The following is an 18,452-nucleotide window of genomic DNA, read 5'->3' on the forward strand; positions in this document are numbered from 1 at the left end:
TCACGTGGAGCGAGATAAAAATTTCATTTTTCCAACATTTAATTTTTAATTATTTTTTTTAACTGTCCCGTTTTGAAAATATGCGTAGTCTTTATGATGTCACAAATGATGTACTTCGGCGCATGTGTTTACCGCGTTTCGACGCTATGATAAAAAAGAAGCGAAGTAATATTGCGCTCTACGCTTGCTATCAACCATATCGTTCGTTGCCAACACATGTGAGTAAAGAAGCGAATTAAATAATGTGCTCTGAGAATGGCATCATTGGATGGCATTTCATCATTTGTGATGTTATCGGCAGAAGCGTAAACAATGAAAGCGCACCGATTAAAGTTTTTTTTAAATATTAAACTTTGTGAAATTATTTTAAAAATGGTCAGATCCTATGCATGCTCTTTCAGAAAAAATACTTTTCAAATTTCAGAAACGACCTCATTCTTCAAACTTTAACTGCTGCTTTTTTTTTTTTTTTTTGAGCAATCACGAATTGCTTATTATATTATCCTCACTCGACCAAAGTTGATGTTGCTCTGATTTTTCAGGTTACCATGACTGCAAGAATCAAGAACAAGTTTAACTCGTTCTTTTAACATTTATGAAAAGGACAAATTTTCATCGCCATGATTACAAATCGTTTGCTTTCATTTGTGGTTTAACTTAAGCATAAAACTTCACTCTGCGAACTCCACTGTGCACCTGCCCCCCCCCCCCCCATGAGCGAAAATTGTCTTGGGCGGTGGCGTCTATGCCTTACACACACAACAAGTACTCAGGATTGTGAAAAATATAATCTGGGTTCAAGATATCAAAAATTTAAATTTTCTTTCAAAATGAAATTTTAATGACTTGAAAAATTATATATGAACGCACAGCCGAAACCGCTGAAGCTTCAGACTTGAAATTTGGCAGGCATGTCCGCATGATTACGAAAGTAACCACTAAGAAAGGATTTTTTTGGAATCTCAATTAGTTCGGGAGAAAATAATTAAAACCCCTTAATTTCTGTGAAATTAAAAACCTGTCATTGAAATTCAAATCCCTTATTTTCGAAGGCTTTCCTCCATTCAAATCATTATTCAGTACTTCATCTCAACTTTTGGTCGATAGCGAACTATAAATTTGATATTGTTTTTGTTTCTCACGTGATTCTTCGAGGCTTTTCGCAAGTCAAATCATAATGTTTCTGTCTTTTGCTTTTATTTTTTTTAAACTAGAAACGAAGTTTTTAAGAACATCATCACAGGCGGACTATCCTTTTGAATTTAGAAGAGTGCAGTTTCCTGTTAAAGTTTGCTTTGCAATAACCATTAATAAGTCACAAGGACAGACATTAAAAGTAGCAGGGATCGATTTAAGAGAAGACTTTTTTTCACACGACCAATGTTATGTAGCTTGCTCCAAAGCCAGTTCATCAAGCAGTTTAATAATTTTAGCACTAGAAAAAAAACTAAAAATGTTGTATACAAAGATGTTCTAGCTTAAACATAGGTATAACAATAAAATGTGGATGACCTGTGTTTGCAAAGATAATCAATACTTTAAAAGGATCGTTAATAACAGTTAAAGATCGGTTAAGGGCAAGGACATATATATATAAGGAGTCCAGTGTCCCCGGGATCTTCTCCAAATTAGAAAAAGTTATAGGTAATAAGTAATTATTATAGGGGATTTTCGAAACTAGGTGCACCAAGCACTGCTAGACCTTGCTAATTCCATTACCCGAGCAATGCCGGGTACGGGAATGATAGTAATGTATAATAAAAAAATTTTGAAAAAAAATAGAACCGACTTCAAAATTGCTCTAAAAAGTGAAAAATAATTTTATTCTTTAAACACCATCGATAATACTTTTAAACATAATTTTTGAAGTTGGCGCAAAAACGATCGATAAAATCATTCACAACCATAACTCAACTACAAGTATAAATTTAACCACGACCAGTTTCTTCACTACCACATGCATTACGCATTGATGACAGCATATTTGAGTAACGATATAAATGTTTCGTTCCTAAGTTTGGATGATTTTTTGATAAAAATATGAACGAAGCATAGTTATAATGAATTTTACTTTTTGTTTTTGCGCCAACTTCAAAAATTATGTTTAAAAGTATTATCGATGGTGTTTAAAGAATAAAATTATTTTTCACTTTTTAGAGCAATTTTGAAGTCGGTTCTATTTTTTTCAAAATTTTTTTATTTCATTCTTTTTAGTGTAAATGTAGATATTTCAGTAAAAGTAAAAAGTTACCTAGTAAGAAGTGCGGCTCTATATCACTGTATTGCTTTAGAAAAGCCTTTATTCAAAATTATCATTACAATTACTATTAATGTTACAGTTATATGGCACCAAACTTTTATAACAATGAGTTTCATATTGTCGCGTAGATGAAGATAGCGAAGACAATGTGAAAGCCAAATAAAGTGACTACTCGTTAGTCTCAATTCGAGATCTTTATTCAGAACCACGAATGAACGTTACATCTCCTTATATACAACTTGAAAAACTGCTGGAACTTTCCAGACTTGAAAAGATACAGAAATTAATAGAACATTCGAGAAAATACGGGAAACAGTACAAACGAAATTTTAGTAAAATTCACTTTGTCCTAGACGGGATTTGAACCCGGGTCGCTCGTGCGGGAGACGAGAATTCTACCACTGAGCCACCGTTATCCACGGATGAAAAGTGCGAACTTCGCTACAATATCATTTTAATCATTTAATAGGGAAATTTACTGTTTTTTGCCCATAACTTTTTTTCTAAAGAACAAATATGGTCAAACAAAGTAATGGGACCTAAGTTGAGCCACCCTCTATCCATTAAAAAAAGAATCATCAAAATCGGTTCACTAGGTGAGACGCTATGAGTGGACAAACAAACAAAAAAAAAAACATACATACGGTATGAACTGATAACCGCCTCCTTTTTGAAGTCGGTTAAAAATATGTATTGATCTTGGAGATCAAATGACCCCTCCCGCCTCCCTAGAAGAGAACCTCTGATTCCCACGCTCTTTCAAAATGTCACCAAAGATAATCTAAAAATATAATTTTAGAACTTCAATTTCAAAAAATTTACGGGGGGAGAGCCACATAACCGCTTTTTATGCCCTCAACTGACTAAAATAGCATTAACTTTTTTTAATGAGAGAGGAGGGCTATACCATATCGCGGTCACTACTATCTTGTTGCGTCTTTGCTTGCACCTCCCTAACGGGAATCCTGGCTACGCACATGAGTGCAGCTTTTAATTTCTACCAAAAGAAGTGCGGGAACCCTGTTACCCGCACAACTACTTTTTGCGCGTAGCCTGAAATTCGCCCAAAATTTTAAAATTTGCACAAAAGAAATGCAGGAACTCAGCTCCCTTGAGCTATTATGCAAATTAAGCACTGGTGTGGTGCACTTGGCTTCTTCGAAACACTGAGTATAATTTTCACGGAAGAATATCATTTTTTAATTCATTGTGTAAAGTGCCATGGAGTAAAAAGAACCGTCATTTCGAAGTTTTCCTTCAGAGGAGGGGGGAAAGCATGGCCGGTACACCCTCCGCTTGTGCGTCCGTACGCCGCACTGTGCGCCTTCGTTTTTTGGGGGGGGGGGGGGAAGCCTCGAATGCGCACGTTTTCTCGCCCTTGAACCTGATGTGATTTTTTTTTTTTTTTTTTTTTTTTTTTTGCGTTTTCAAACTAGTGTGCTTTTTTTTCTTTGCGTCCACGAACTGGTGTGCCTTCGGTTCCCCCTCAAACCTTTACACTTTCGTGATTATTATTTTTTTTTTTTTTCCCGCCCTTTCGAACTTTTGCGCATTTGGGAGTTAAGGTTTACGCCCTCTTGGGGGACCCCGCTACTGGTGGAGAGAATATATTATACTCAACGCGATTTTTTTTTTTTTTCGGGAAACAACACAAAGCACACCTAATGTAAAATCATTATTTTTTTTTAGCCGGGGGGAGGTAATTGACCCCTCTAAATGACTGGCCTGGGTATGGGAGGGGATCAATGTTACACAATGCTAATGAAAAATATTATGGGACCATGCTTCAGTGTTACTTTATCCGAGGGTTCGTACGAGCTCCTTTTCAATAATTTCCGGTTTTCTCAACTGTTTTCTTACACAAACAGAGGACCGACGAGAGGTCATGTATGTCAGCCTAGACGGAAACTAGGGGCCGGTCCTTTGAAGGGGCCCAGTTCAGAATGAGGTTGTTTCCATCAATCAAAAGGACTAATTTTAGTAACAACTGAAATTGATAGAAGGAGGGAAAAAACAAATAACATGCAGCAAGGAAAATCTTTTATTTTCAAAACGTTTACCTTTTAATTATTTTTTTTAAAATGTCCGATTTTTCAAACAAGGCGTGGTCTTTATGACGTCACAAGTGATGAACTTTGGCACGTACTCCATTGGGGCACTGAATGCTGACGCTTCTTGTCTACCGCGTTTCCAGCTTATGATAATTCAGAAGCGAATTAAATATTGTGCTTAACGCTTACTATGTACAACATCGTTGCCAGTACATGTGAGTAAAGATACGAATTATATATTTCGCTCTGCGCTAATAGCATCAGTGAATGATGGCATTTCCTCACTTGTGATGTCATGTGTAGAAGCGTAAAAAAATGAAATTGGATCTGTGCACCGATCAAAAAATATTTTTTTAAACTATTAAACTTTGTCAAATTATTTAAAAAATGGTCAGATCCTTTGTTTTTAAGCATGCTCTTTCAGAAAAAAATACTTCTAAAATTTCGGAAACGACCTCATTGGAATAATATAAATTTCAACTGTTTTATGGAGGAGAGAAGTCCGCTTTGGCACTAGGCGGCCCTTCCCACAGAAAAAAAAAAGATTTTTATTCATTTTTAAAGCTCAATACAATGCAGAAATTTCTTATCCAAAAATTTTTTTACCATTACTGAAGTTCGTACGTTCATTAACTTTAGTGGCGCCATCTTTTATCACAGGAGAACAACTATTTCTACTGAATAACTAATAATTCACTAAATTAAACTCTTAAATTCTATTTATATATTCGCTTTTCATCTGCTATTTTTTCGCATTAAAATTTTAAAGCTTTTTTCAGTTTATATTTATTTTTGAAACTTATTAAAAAGTTCAGTAGTGCGGCAATGGGAATTTTCTCTCATACGGTGGTGCAACCGAAAGAATATGTAGAAGGACGGTATTCACCTATTTTTTACATAATCTCCCCCCCCCCCTCTCCATCCCAGAAAAAAAAGAAACTAAGATTCCTAAAACACCCTTAACCTAATAAGTTCATGGCGTAGTATGTGCCATATACCATGACCTCTTCATGGACAATCCTAATATTGAGATACTTACTAGGATTAGAAATATGGAAGAAAAAAGCTAAATAAAGGCTATTCTTTATTTTTATTCATTTTTTTTTTCTTTTTCTTCGCCCTCCAGGATTTTTCCTCGTCCGTTGGATTTTCTCAGGAAGAAGGTAAAAAAAAGAAAAGTTAAGGAACTCTGTTTCAAAAAAAAAAAAAAAAAAAAACAGTGCTTTTAAAATATAGATAAATCATATTTATTACTAATTTCTTACAGCATTAAGTTCCAAGGTGTTCTTCGCAGCATTTAGAATTAAAACAAATAAAGTAACATCTAAGAACTCACTCCACATCGAACGAGCGCAAATTGATCGATCTAATAATTGGAAAACTGCTATCAAATGGAGGGGGGGGGGGAGTAGGGAATTGAGGATCATAAGGTCTGAAGCAGAATATTGAGCTGACGAAGATGTTTACAAAAGAAAAAATAGCAACAGCATATTTCTTCAACAAAAAATTTCTTCTTTTTTGTTGTTGACAATATTGAGATTCTGTTATCCAACACGAAAAAAATTAAAACAAATAACTTTGTCCTTTGTTATTTTAAAAACTAAATTGGAACTTATAATAGTCCTCTACAGGTTTACAATTTATCGATTGTAAATAGATAAATCTAATGTAAGAAAAAGTATGCCTCGCAGCCGGTAGGATTCGAACCTACGCGGGGAAACCCCAATGGATTTCAAGTCCATCGCCTTAACCACTCGGCCACGACTGCTCGAATCTTCTACGCATAATACCCGGACAAAAACTTAACATACCTTCTATAATTTTTGTTTTTAAATTGAAGGGCTTCTGCAAAAAGAAAGTATAGCTCCAATTCAATGTTTTTACAACGTCTGCGAAAGGGTGAAATGCATCATTCCACCTTTTTTTTGTAGCTTAAGACCCCCCCCCCCTCCTGCATGCTTCTTAAAGCAGTTATACAAGAGTCCTAAAAGTTTTTAAAAGCTTAATGATTTGGTGCTTAAAGCTTTAACGCTGACCTCGTAAAAGCATTGTAACTGGAGCTACCTCCTTTTTGCAGCAAGCCCTTTAACTTTTAAAATTAAGACGCATTCAAGGAAGTTTTAGGATTTATCACATCAATTGGTTGAAAAAAAATAACCGTTTAGAATCTAGAAAAAATGTTCTAGAGGCGTCCCTGTAAGCTAGGGCGCAGTTGAAATTTTTGGAGGGTGTATTAAGGTGCATTTTTCTCTTTTTGAGGGGAGCTCTTGCCGGGACACCCCTAGTTATACACAATATCCATTCCTTTCTGTTAAAGTTTTTAAATAAAATTAACTTTGCTAAGTTTAGTGTTGATAATTTGATTGAAGGAAGTTGTGGATGAAATTTCTGTTCTGCATAGTAAGATTTATAGCGTGTACAGTATTTATTTGCTCAATTTTGTCCTCAATAAATTTGTTTATTAAACTTCAATTTCGAAAAATTGAACAGAGGGTTGATGGATTTCTCTTTCTCTCTTTTTTTTTTTTTTTTAAAGAATTGAATTGGGCAAGCAATTTAAAGAAGTCTCGTTCCTTTCATTACCCTAGTGTCAACAAATAGTTCATAATAGCATTTTTAAAATTTTAATTTCTAAAAATTTTCGCAGAAAGCCCCCGAATTTTCCCTCACCGTAGCATTACCAGAATCTGTCTAAACCTGCGTTCTTTGCACTACAATATTTTGGACTAATTCCCCCCCCCCCCCGCCCCCAAGCAAGAGTTTTTTAATAGTGCACTCCTTTTTTTTTTTGGTTGCACCACTGGGTGACAGTGTGAAGTCCTTGCCCCACCTCGAAAAGAATGAAAAGATCATGGCATTGTTGCTCCCCCCCCCCCCAAGAAAAATGGAAATTGCAAAAAGGGCAGGGCGGGGAGTTATGGGGGTTTGGGGACAACCCCCCCCCCGAAACGTTAGTCTCAAAAAAAAAAAGAGAAAAAGAAGAGGGAAGAGAAAGAAAAAAAGAAGAAAAAGAAAAAAAAAATCACTACGACTTTTTCTGTGTAACAAAGGTCAAAAATTCACTTCGCTCCCCCCCCCCCCAATGCCATTGAAAATCTGCTCCATGAGTGACCCTCAAGTATAAAGACGCCTCCCTCTGCTGCGACAATTTTTTGATAATTGAGTGAAATTTGACACTTCGCTTTAGAAATGAGATTGTTTGTTAAATCCAGGTATAGGCAGCCTTTCTTTGTCATAGATTCTGCAAATTGTTAAATATGTTTAATTTTATGAGCCGCGCAGTGAGAATATTGCATACAGTCAAATCTGTATGTTTCGAATTTCACATTAAAAAAAATCGAGATAAAGAGGTTTTGAATTACGGAGGCTTTAAGAAACTTTTTATAGAAATTTGAAATATGATGGTGAAAATTTGAAATCGAAACTAAAGACAATATGGGCTCTTGATTAAAATTTCTCTTTATTAGTTTTGTTAGGTATTTATTCTATTATTACATTATTAAGTGCTTTATTGCGAGTTTAAGGAATCATTTTGACAGTAAAAGAAACTTTAAGCATATCTTTTTCAAGAAAAGTCTTTTATTGCTTTTTGGTCCCTGATTTTTTTTTTTTTTTTTTTTGGATTCATTATTTATCCTCTTGAGGTTAGCAATTGCAGCAAATCTAATTTGGCCAGTAGTCTACGATTTTCCTTTTTTCATCACTTGAAAAAAAACTTATACTTTCTTTTCACTCCTATCATTTCGGTTTTCTAAGGAATCACAATTTTAAGAAAGAGAGCAACCAAAGAACAGTACTAATCCAGATAACAGAGCGAAATGTGTTTTAACTTGAATGACCTTTAACCATGAACTTTAATGTTCATCTTAACATGCCAAACCTGTGAATTTCACCCCTTAACTCTTCTTTCAAGAAAGTGCGCGAAACGACTGTCCTTTGGTTAATCTTCCTGGAAAGCCTATTCGTGGAACACATTTACTGCCTCCTCAACTCTTGAAGACTATTCCTCTGTTTCTGAGTTGAAGAAAATGTTTTTGTTTGCTGCTTTGAAGATCATTGGGCTTCGAATCCGAAAATGATAGCATAACCGGAATTCGAGACGATAGAGGTTTTTGTTGGTCTGGTCTCGCGTGTGTCATAGGTCAGGGTTGCTTATAATCGGGGTGTGCCGCTGCACACTGGTGCGCCACGACAAGCGAACCCTGTGTGCCGGGTATTTCAAGGTGAAGTTATATAAAAAGAAAAGGACTTGATGTATATTGTTTTAAAGTTATGACCGAATAGCGTTTGCATCGTTCTGTAACTTCTCAATTCACCCAGTCGATCTTGTGCAATGAGACATACCCAAGGAGGGGAGAGGCGGGATTTGCTGCCTCACCTCTTTTAACTTCTTGTGATCCAATTACTTTCAGTTTTTCAAAACGGATTCTAATTTCCACGAAATCAACTAATTATGCAGAATTTTTTCTAAATATTTCTCAAACGGGATTATCGCCCCCTCCCCCAGGTAGGAATCGTGCCCTCTCCCACCCAGAATTTTAGCCACAGCTTTAACTTTTGTTTTCCTCTTTTCCGGTTCCGATACTAATTTAATTTTATCGTAATTTCTCAAAGCTCGGTTCTGAGACTTAGCAAACTAGGAAATAAAACCATATACTGTTTCCAACATCGTGAAGCTCTCATGGCAAAGATCTTACCAGATGAGGTGAAGTCAGCTTTAGCTGAAATCGTGAAAATCGTGAATTTTATAAAATTGAGGCCGCTTAATTCTCTTCTTTTCTCCGTATACTTTGTGAAGAATTGAGTGCAGATCACCACTCCCTACTTCTTCATACAAAGATTCGCTGGCTTTCATGTGGTAAGGTACTATCAATAATTTTCGAATTAAGGGACGAGGTACGACAGTTTTTGATTTTAAAAAACGAAATGCAGTAAACCAGTTTGTTGCAAGACAAATATTGACTGGGAAAACTAGAGTACATGGCTGACTAGCGTACATGGCTGACATTTTTGAACACCTTAACAAATTGAATCGGAAAATGCAAGGACAAGGAGAGAATTTGGGTTACATGTATGGACAAGCTAAACGGGTTCAAATCAAAAATTCAGCTGTGGAGAGAAGAAGGAGATCGTGGCTCATTGGATATGTTCAAATGGACCGTCAACATGGCATGTAAAGGAAATGGCATGGAAGTAAAGCTGCTGAATGTGGTGGCAGAATTTAGCCATATTTCGGGACAAGTTCAAGCACTATTTCAAGAATACTGACATAGAATAATATGACTGGATTCGCGATTCATTCTCTTCATCTACGGTTGCATCAGTTAAAGACCTTTCTTTGAAGGCGCGAGAAGAATTTATGAACCTCAAGAGCGACCGTACTCTTAAACTTTGGTTGAGCGAAGTGTCTCTGGTCGAATTCCGGTTGCTGGTTAAGAATGAATATCCCACCATCTCTTGTCTTGCTATTGATGTGCTGCTACCATTTTCAACTACATATCTTTGCGAACTCTGCTTCTTAGCCTTCAGATTTATAAAAAACAGCAAGAGAACATCTCTAAAGAGCCTGGATCAAGAATTTCGTGTAGCTTTTTCCAGTATAGAGCCGAACATCAAACTTTTTGCTCCTCAAGGTAGGCTCAAGTGTCTCATTAGTGTCAAACGGAAGTTAGGTGCTTGGTTTTAATTTCTTGCTTTCTTCTTTCTTGAAACATTATTTGATAAATCGTTTAACTGCACTGCACGCTTTAATGACATGTTTGACAGAAATGCTTTGAAACATATGAAGCATAATTTTCTGTTAAGTCTGATGTAGGTAGTTTTGTTGTTCATTATCAACCTCAATACATTCGAAATATTTCTACTATCTAAATAAATTTAAATACACTACGTTAGTTATAATTGTTTTATTCATATGAAAAAAGCCCCCCCCCCCCGTCTTTTTACATGTGAATGATAAAAACATTTCTATATTACCATTGCGAAATTAAGTTCAGTGTGCCCCGTTGATCTAGAAATTTTTTAAGTGTGCCGCAAAGTAAAAAAGGTTGAGAAGCACTGTCATAGGTCATAGTCAAAACTACCTTTGCTAACCAGAGTATCCATTGCAATCACATTGATTCTTCAGCCAGTATTTACTGCGCATTCTTTTGGAAACGTACAGTCTGTTTAAAGTAGTACATTCTAAGTGAAAGTTGTTGCATAATGAAACGAACAAGACCGATAACAAGCTTTTTTCAACTCAAAGAAAAAAAATTAAAATGACGAAAAGGATTGCTCTAAAAAGAGAAAGTTAACGTCGTCTGAAGAAAATGAAGTACAGTCTGCAAAGCAGCGTTAGTCCCATCGGACCCTTCTGAAGGTAATTTTATTTTAATTCAAAAGAAAAACTGCATAGCATTACATGAATAAAATGTTTAAAAACGAGATGAATCTAGATTATTTCTATTAGCTTGGTTCGGATTAAAAAGTAAAAAATAAAAAAGACTTCTGTTTATAAAACCCGAAAATTGCTGTTGCTCTCTCAAAAAGATATTTATGTAAATTCTAAAGCAGCTAATAAAATTAAAAGTAAATATCTTTATAGATATATCTTTATAAATATAATATCTTTATAGTCTGACCACCAGAGTCTGAGATTGAAAGTCAAACATCCAGTTTACAGGCGGAAATGGAAGTATCTATTAGCTTTCAGGGATGCCAGCTTTTGTAAATGTGTGTTAGCCTCTAAATTAGGCAGTCACACTGAAATGAACGAAACACGCTCATCAGATATTTGATTTCCCCCTGATTTCGATAGACTGGTTTTGACAAGACGTTGCTAGAAAATTTCACTTTAAATTAAATGGAAGGAAAAGAAAAAAAAGTTGAATTTTCCATAACATTAAAAAATTAAAAAATTCTTTGCTTTTGTTTTGTTTGACACAAGTATCGGAATTGGGGCACCCCATTCCAAAGTATGTAAGATTCACCTCCCTCTTATTTTTTTTAATACTAAAAAAATTTACACACACACATATATATATATATATATATATATATATATATATATATATATATATATATATATATACATATATATATATATATATATATATATAGGCACATACATATATATATATATATATATATATATATATATATATATATAAAGAAGAAACCCCCCGAAAGTCTGAAGTCTAGCTACGCCTGAAAAAGGGGAAAGGGGGAGGCAGAGCTGGATCTTGGTTTTGGGCTCCCCTCCAAAATAAAATCACACTGGTGTGCAAAAATTAAGGACGAGACTGTTTTTTCAATATAACTTTGTACAAAAGCTTTCCAAATCAACACATTTAATACCGTAAGATCCCCAACACGTAAGGACATGTGTAATGTAAGCAACACTTACTAAAAGAGAAATCAGAGGGATAAAAAGAAGCTTTATTGAAAAAGTAGCATGGAGCACAATGCGACTGAAGGCCGAAACATCCCTGTGATGGGTGTCCAGCAAGAAACATCCGGTCTTTAGTAGGGGATATGATCTCCCCCGACTGCTAGGCAGGTTTCACAGCGTCTGCCCATGCTGAGAATGAGGGTGTCAATGAGTTGTTGAGGCATTGCTGCCCATTCGTCTTGCAGCGCCAATCGAAGCTCCCGAATCGCTACTGGTGGTAAGGTACGAGCTGCCAAGCGTCTGCCTAGAAAATCCCATACATGCTCGATGGGATTGAGATCCGGAGATCGTGCCGGCCAATCCATACGTTCAATATCCTCACTCTCTAAGAGCTGTTCGGCAGCTACTGTGCGATGACATGGTGCATTGTCGTCCATGAAAAGGAACTGCGGACCCATAGCGCCTCTAAAAAGACGCACATATGGAAGAAGAATCTCGTTACAATAACGGGTCCCGTTGACTGAACCTGCGTCGAAGATGTGAAGGTCTGTACGACTACCAAGCATGATGCCTCCCCAAACGAGAACACCGCGACCTCCATACCTGTCCCTTTCAATGATGTTCAAGGGATGATTGCGGCTTCCCCGCTCTCTCCAGATGAGTATGCGATGAGAATCGCTACTCAGACTGAATCTGCTCTCATCTGTAAAGAGTACTCATCCCCATTCATTGTCTCTCTAATTCCGGTGTTCCCGGCACCACAGAGAACGCCTTCTCCGATGGCCAGGCGTTAGAGGTACACACTGTATAGGGCGTCGTGCAAACAGACCACCACCGTGCAGTCTTCTGGCCACGGTAAAACGCGATATCGGTCGTCCAGTCGCCTGTGTCGTGTGTCTAGCGATTTCTCCCGCCTGTTTCTTCTGGCCTGTAAGACAATATACCGGTCATCTGCGGGTGTGGTTCCTCGTGGACGACCACTACTGAACCCCGGATAGCTGTTCCTGTAGTTTGAAATTGTCTCCAAAGTCGTGAAACGATGCTGTGAGCAATTCCGAACTCTGCAGCCACACTTGTCACACTGCGGCCTTCTTCCAACTTCCCAATGATTCGACCTCGGGTAAAAGCATCCAGATGTCGTCTAACAGATTGATTATTCACCATTTCTTGCTGAGGCAGCAACTCGGTGTGATTTTAACTGCTATATGGCATGCAATCTCTTTGCCAGAAATACTGATCTTAATCACTTACTCTCTACTTAGCTTTTGTCGGATGGCTTTTCATCCATAAGCTCATTATTTTTTGCATTGAAAAAGGCGTTCCCTGTAACGCCGAAACACGTGTCTGCTGTAATTTACAAATTTGTGCTTCTTCTAACGTTGTTTTTGTCTTACTTTAATGCTTTATACTACTCAGACACTCCCCCATTACGTCTGCCTGCATATCTGTGCATGTGCTACCGTACATCACCTTACTTAATCTCCTGATTGGTCTTTCTGTCCGCTCTGCCTCTTCGTTCAGCTGATATGCTAATTTTTCGACTTCGTCCTTAATTTTTGCACACCAGTGTATATACGCCTACTAAAAAGCATTGAGCACAAACCCTTTTTCGAAATGATGGGCCTGCTTTTTAGAGTGTTTGAGTTGACAAAGTCACAAAGGAGGGGGAAATGGTATCCTCCCTTTCTAAAATCATATGGATTTGTACGAGCAAGCTTTTTGCATTAAGAGCTTGAGAGGAAGTGGCAGTCTGCCCCTTGCTTTGAAGCTGTATTTACAGAATGAGGGTGCATTTTTTTTTGATATTTTTCAATTCAATATACAATAAGTACATATCTTTTGCCCCTGCCCCCCCCCCTCCCACACACAGAAAAATTTTGAAATGGTGCCAGCGAAATAGACTCAATTATAAAAATTATAAAATACACCACAGTTTACTCCAATGTTTTGTGTTTCATAATTGTAATTCAAAATTATCACACAGAATTGACATTCTCTAAATTGTTAAAACGTCCTAGGTTGAAATTTTTTGTTTTTAATACTAGAATTAGGGCGGTTTTTATACCTAACGGAGAATAGAAAATACGGCGGAGGTCATTTTGACCCTCTGAGAAGAAATCTGCATCATGTTACATTTTGTTATATTTTTGTAAAAATTAGTTTCAAATAAAAAGATGTTTATAATAAATGCAGTTTATTTAAAGGATGCGGAGATTTTAAGGATAGATTATAATGAAATAGTTTTAAAAGCTTAAAATATCCATAAATAACCAGTGCTGTTTTAGTTGCATTCAGAAACCAGGCATGCCCCCTTATAAACAAAACATTATGAATGCTTCAGTTCTTGCATTGATATGTGTTCTCAGCGCAGCATTTGTATTGATATGTTAAAGCGCAGTATCAGGTTCATTGATGTATGGAGTCATTGTAAACGGGATTGGATTGCTAGGGATGGCCTGCATCTGAGCTCTACAGGGGTCAAAATGGTTAGTGGATTAATTTTAAGGGCTTCGGAGTCAAAAAACTAAGTTGGAATGGGGGGCATGGTTCAAGCATCAGGTATCGAGAGAATGAAATTTTTTTGGGTATTGCTAGAAATGGAAATAAAGTGACGAACAAGAGTAGTAATGTTAACAATTGTAATTTAGGAAATTTCAGGGTGTTAAATAAAAGCAACTTAGGCATGCTTAAAGTTTTCTATACCAATGCTCGCAGTATTAGGAACAAGATGGATGAATTGAAAAGCATAGTTATGGATGAGAAGTTGGATGTTATTGGAATTACAGAGACATGGGCTACCGAATCTGATGCAGAGTTATTACATATTGCTGGGTATAATTTGTTCAGACAGGATAGAGTAGGTAAAAGAGGTGGTGGGGTTTTATTTTATGTTAGAGACAATTTTATTTGCAATGAATTGGTCATAAATGATAAGCCTACTGATATTGATATGGTTTGGCTGGAGTTGATGAGCAGTAAGGGCAAAAAGCTACGCTTTGGAAACATTTATAGGCCACCTAATTCAAACCAGGGACAAGATGAACAGATGTACCGTATTATTAGTGACATGTCCAGTAAGGGATCCGTTATCATAATGGGGGATTTCAATTTTCCGGGTATTGATTGGAATAATTTTTATCCTGGTAATGGCAAAGAAGAGGAATTTTTAAAAGTAATTGGTGACTGTTTCTTAGATCAAGTTGTAACTCAGGGAACTCGAGAGGAGGCCATTTTGGATCTAGTTTTTTGTGACATAGGTAGTTTTGTTCAGGGGTTGAGTGTAGGGGAGCATATTGGAGATAGTGATCATAACAGCATTAGGTTCCGGGTTAAATTTGAAGTGTGCAAAGATGATAATTTTAGGTTTGTGCCCAATTTCAGAAACACTGATTTTGTTGCACTTAGGCAGAGCTTGAAAGAGGTTTTTTCGTCAGGGTTGGAAAATAGCGACGTAGATCAGCAGTGGACGGAATTTAAGGATAAACTTGCTAAAACCGTTGGGGACTATGTTCCATTTAGGAGAAAAGGTGTTAGTACCAAAATTTGGCCCATGTGGTTCTCCAGGGAGACTAAAGAAGCTCTTAATTATAAGCAAGCCACTTTTCGTAAGTTTAAAGAAACTGGTCAGAGTGCGGAGAGGCTCCAGTATGGTAAGGCAAGGCGAAATTTTAAGTATTTGGTACGGATTCAGAAAAGGGAATTGGAGCAAAGGCTGGCAGATGACATTGATGGGAACCCTAAGAGGTTTTTTGCTTACGCTAATTCTGGGAAAGCTCGAAACAGTCAAATTGGGCCTTTGGTTGATGAGTATGGAAATTTAATCCAAAACGATAGGGATATTGCAAATGTTCTAAATAACTTTTTTTCCAGTGTGTTTAACGATAACTGTATCTCAACAGTTGACACTAACAAGACACAAGCTATTATACAGCTTGAGGATTTTGTATTTTCCAGGGAGGAGGTTTTATTTCATTTGAAAAAGATTAAAGCAACTAAAGCTCCGGGACCAGATAATATCTATCCAAAAATTTTAGTTGAATGTGCAGAGGAATTAGTGGATGTTATTTTGAATATTTTCAATGCTTCTTATAACTCGGGGACGGTGCCAGAGGACTGGAAGCTGGCTAACATAACGCCACTCTTCAAGAAGGGGTCTAAAGGTATTGCTGGGAATTATAGACCTGTAAGTTTGACTTCGGTGATTTGTAAGATTTTCGAAACTTTGATCAAAATTAAGATCATGATGTTCTTAGAGACTAATAGTCTGTTGACTAGTTTGCAGTATGGTTTCAGGAAAGGTAAATCCTGTACTACTAATTTATTGCATTTCTACGACAAGGTTACCTCAGCTTTAGATAACAAAAAATGTGTGGATGTTGTTTATATTGATTTTCAAAAAGCTTTTGACAAGGTACCGCATGTTGCTCTTCTCAGCAAGTTAGCTGACATTGGAATAGGAGGAAAAACTTTACTTTGGGTTAGAAATTGGCTTACTGGTAGGAAGCAAAGAGTAGTTGTGAGAGGAAATCATTCTAATTGGAGTGATGTTTTAAGTGGGGTTCCTCAGGGATCAGTTTTAGGGCCTCTTTTGTTTATTATATTTATGAATGACATCAATGAAAATATTTCTGGAAGCATGAATTGTTTTGCTGACGATGTAAAAGTTATGGGGATTGTCGAAAATGAAGAACAAGTAAAACAGCTGCAAGAGGATTTAGATCATATTACTAAGTGGGCAGATAAATGGGGTATGGCAGTTAATGTAGGGAAATGTCAAGTGCTACACTTAGGTCATGGAAATAAGCGTATGAGATATCGTTTACAGGGTTCAGTCATAAATCAGGCAGAAAATGTTATGGATCTGGGTGTCTTTATAAATCAGGACTTCAAGTTTAGTCAACAGTGCAGTATTGCTAGTAACAAAGCCAACAAAATGCTTGGGTTCATCAATAGATCTATTTCAAACAAATCTAAGAAAGTTCTTCTGCCTTTATATAGGAGTTTAGTAAGACCTCATTTGGAGTATTCTGTTCAGTTTTGGTCGCCTTATCTGAAGAAAGATATTTTTGTATTGGAAAGGGTTCAAAGAAGGGTAACTAAATTAGTAAGGGGACTCTCAGATTTAGATTATGATACCAGACTTAATAGGCTTAACATGTATAGCCTGGAGCAAAGGAGAGTCAGAGGGGACATGATTCAGTTATTTAAATTTATCAAAATGAAAGATGTAAATGGATTAAATTTTTGCGGGGAAAGCAGGACAAGGGGTCATTGTTTTAAGCTATTTAAATCTCAGGCTAACTTGGAAATCAGGAAAAACTACTACTTTAGCAGGGTCGTGGGCACTTGGAATAGCTTACCGGAAGAGGCGGTAATGAGCAAGGGAGTGGATAGCTTTAAGAGGGCCATTGATCTTCATTGGGGACTAATTAATTGACTAGGACCAGCCTAGCTGGGCCCAGAGCCTGTTGCTGGTCGTCACATTTGTATTGTATTGTATCAGTGGCAGCAAAGGGAGGGGTGTTGAGGGTGAAACACCTCCAGAGCCATTGGTTTTAACATAAATGCAAATTCTAATACAGTAGTTTATGCATATGAAAGGGCTGTTTTGATCAAAAAACCTTCAAAGGTATTTTTGATCAAAAAATCAGAAGGTATTTTGGATCAAGAAACCTCCTATAGAAGGTATTTTTGGCTGCGCTAGTGGTTCTAAGAGGCATTTTTGAGTTTCTGCTCTGTTTTAGCATGAGTAAATGTGTTTTCTTTTATTTTGCTCAAAAAAGGATCAAAATGACACTGGCCCAAATATTAGGTACAAACTTTTTGTTTGGAGTTTAAGTAAAATATTGTATAACCTTGATTTAGCGATTGTCAAGGGACTGGAAAAGGTTATCATTAAATCAAGGTTATCGTTAAGTCGAGGAGCAGATACATTCAATGCAGTTAAATTTGGACCAGTAAAATGTATCATTAAATTGAGGAAATCATTAAATCGTGTATCGTTAAATCAAAGTTATACTGCATAATTTTCCTGAAAGCTTTATCTTATGACACAGCAAGATGATTAAGGAAATGTCAAGGAAGGATTAAGCTTTCTGCGAAAATACAAAGAAGCAGTTAGCAAAAGCAGTTTGCTTGAGGTCAAAATGACCCCTCCTGTAATTCTAGTGTTATTAAAGGTGCTTGCAAGAGAACCACATTGTAGGAATTACCATAATATTAATTTTATGCAATGTACAGAGTTTAAACATTGCTCACACCATAGCTAATGTAGACGCATGCCATGCATGGAAACGTTTGCCGCTGTGCAGATACATTTGCTGCAGATATGTACGTTGCCCAGTAATAGCTAACTAATTCACGTAAAATTTCCATCAACATGATAGTTTTTTTTAACTAGCGTAAAAAACTAATTAAATAATATGAATACAATGAAGCGCCATTTATATGTTCCTCTTTTATGCGTTTTTATCAATGATATGTTTTTAAAATTGGTCCCTGCAAAGTCTAATACACATTGACCTATACTTATTACACGTTTTTTCGTTTGTATGCTTTTTTCATACAGGCCCTTCAAAAACGTATAAACGGTGCTTTACTGTATTTGCATGTGAAATGCATTGTTTATAATTTGGATGGCAATAATATCTTCGCTACTAAAACCAAAATTGGCAACATAAAAGTTTTTTAAAAACAAAATTCTTATTGATTCAATGTAAAATTAAATTTCTATAAATGAATGTAAAAAGTATGCATAAAATTTAAACTG

At 36.5% G+C, this 18,452-nt stretch overlaps 1 non-coding gene across 1 annotated transcript; it reads right to left on the reverse strand.

The window, feature by feature from the left end:
• Positions 1 to 5,997: 5,997 nt before the first annotated feature.
• On the reverse strand, positions 5,998 to 6,079 carry Trnas-uga (transfer RNA serine (anticodon UGA)). Its single transcript has one exon. It is a non-coding gene; the product is annotated as a tRNA-Ser (tRNA).
• Between the last annotated feature and the right edge of the window lie 12,373 nt (positions 6,080 to 18,452).

Source organism: Uloborus diversus, chromosome 5 (assembly GCF_026930045.1).
Source record: "Uloborus diversus isolate 005 chromosome 5, Udiv.v.3.1, whole genome shotgun sequence".
NCBI lineage: Eukaryota > Metazoa > Arthropoda > Arachnida > Araneae > Uloboridae > Uloborus > Uloborus diversus.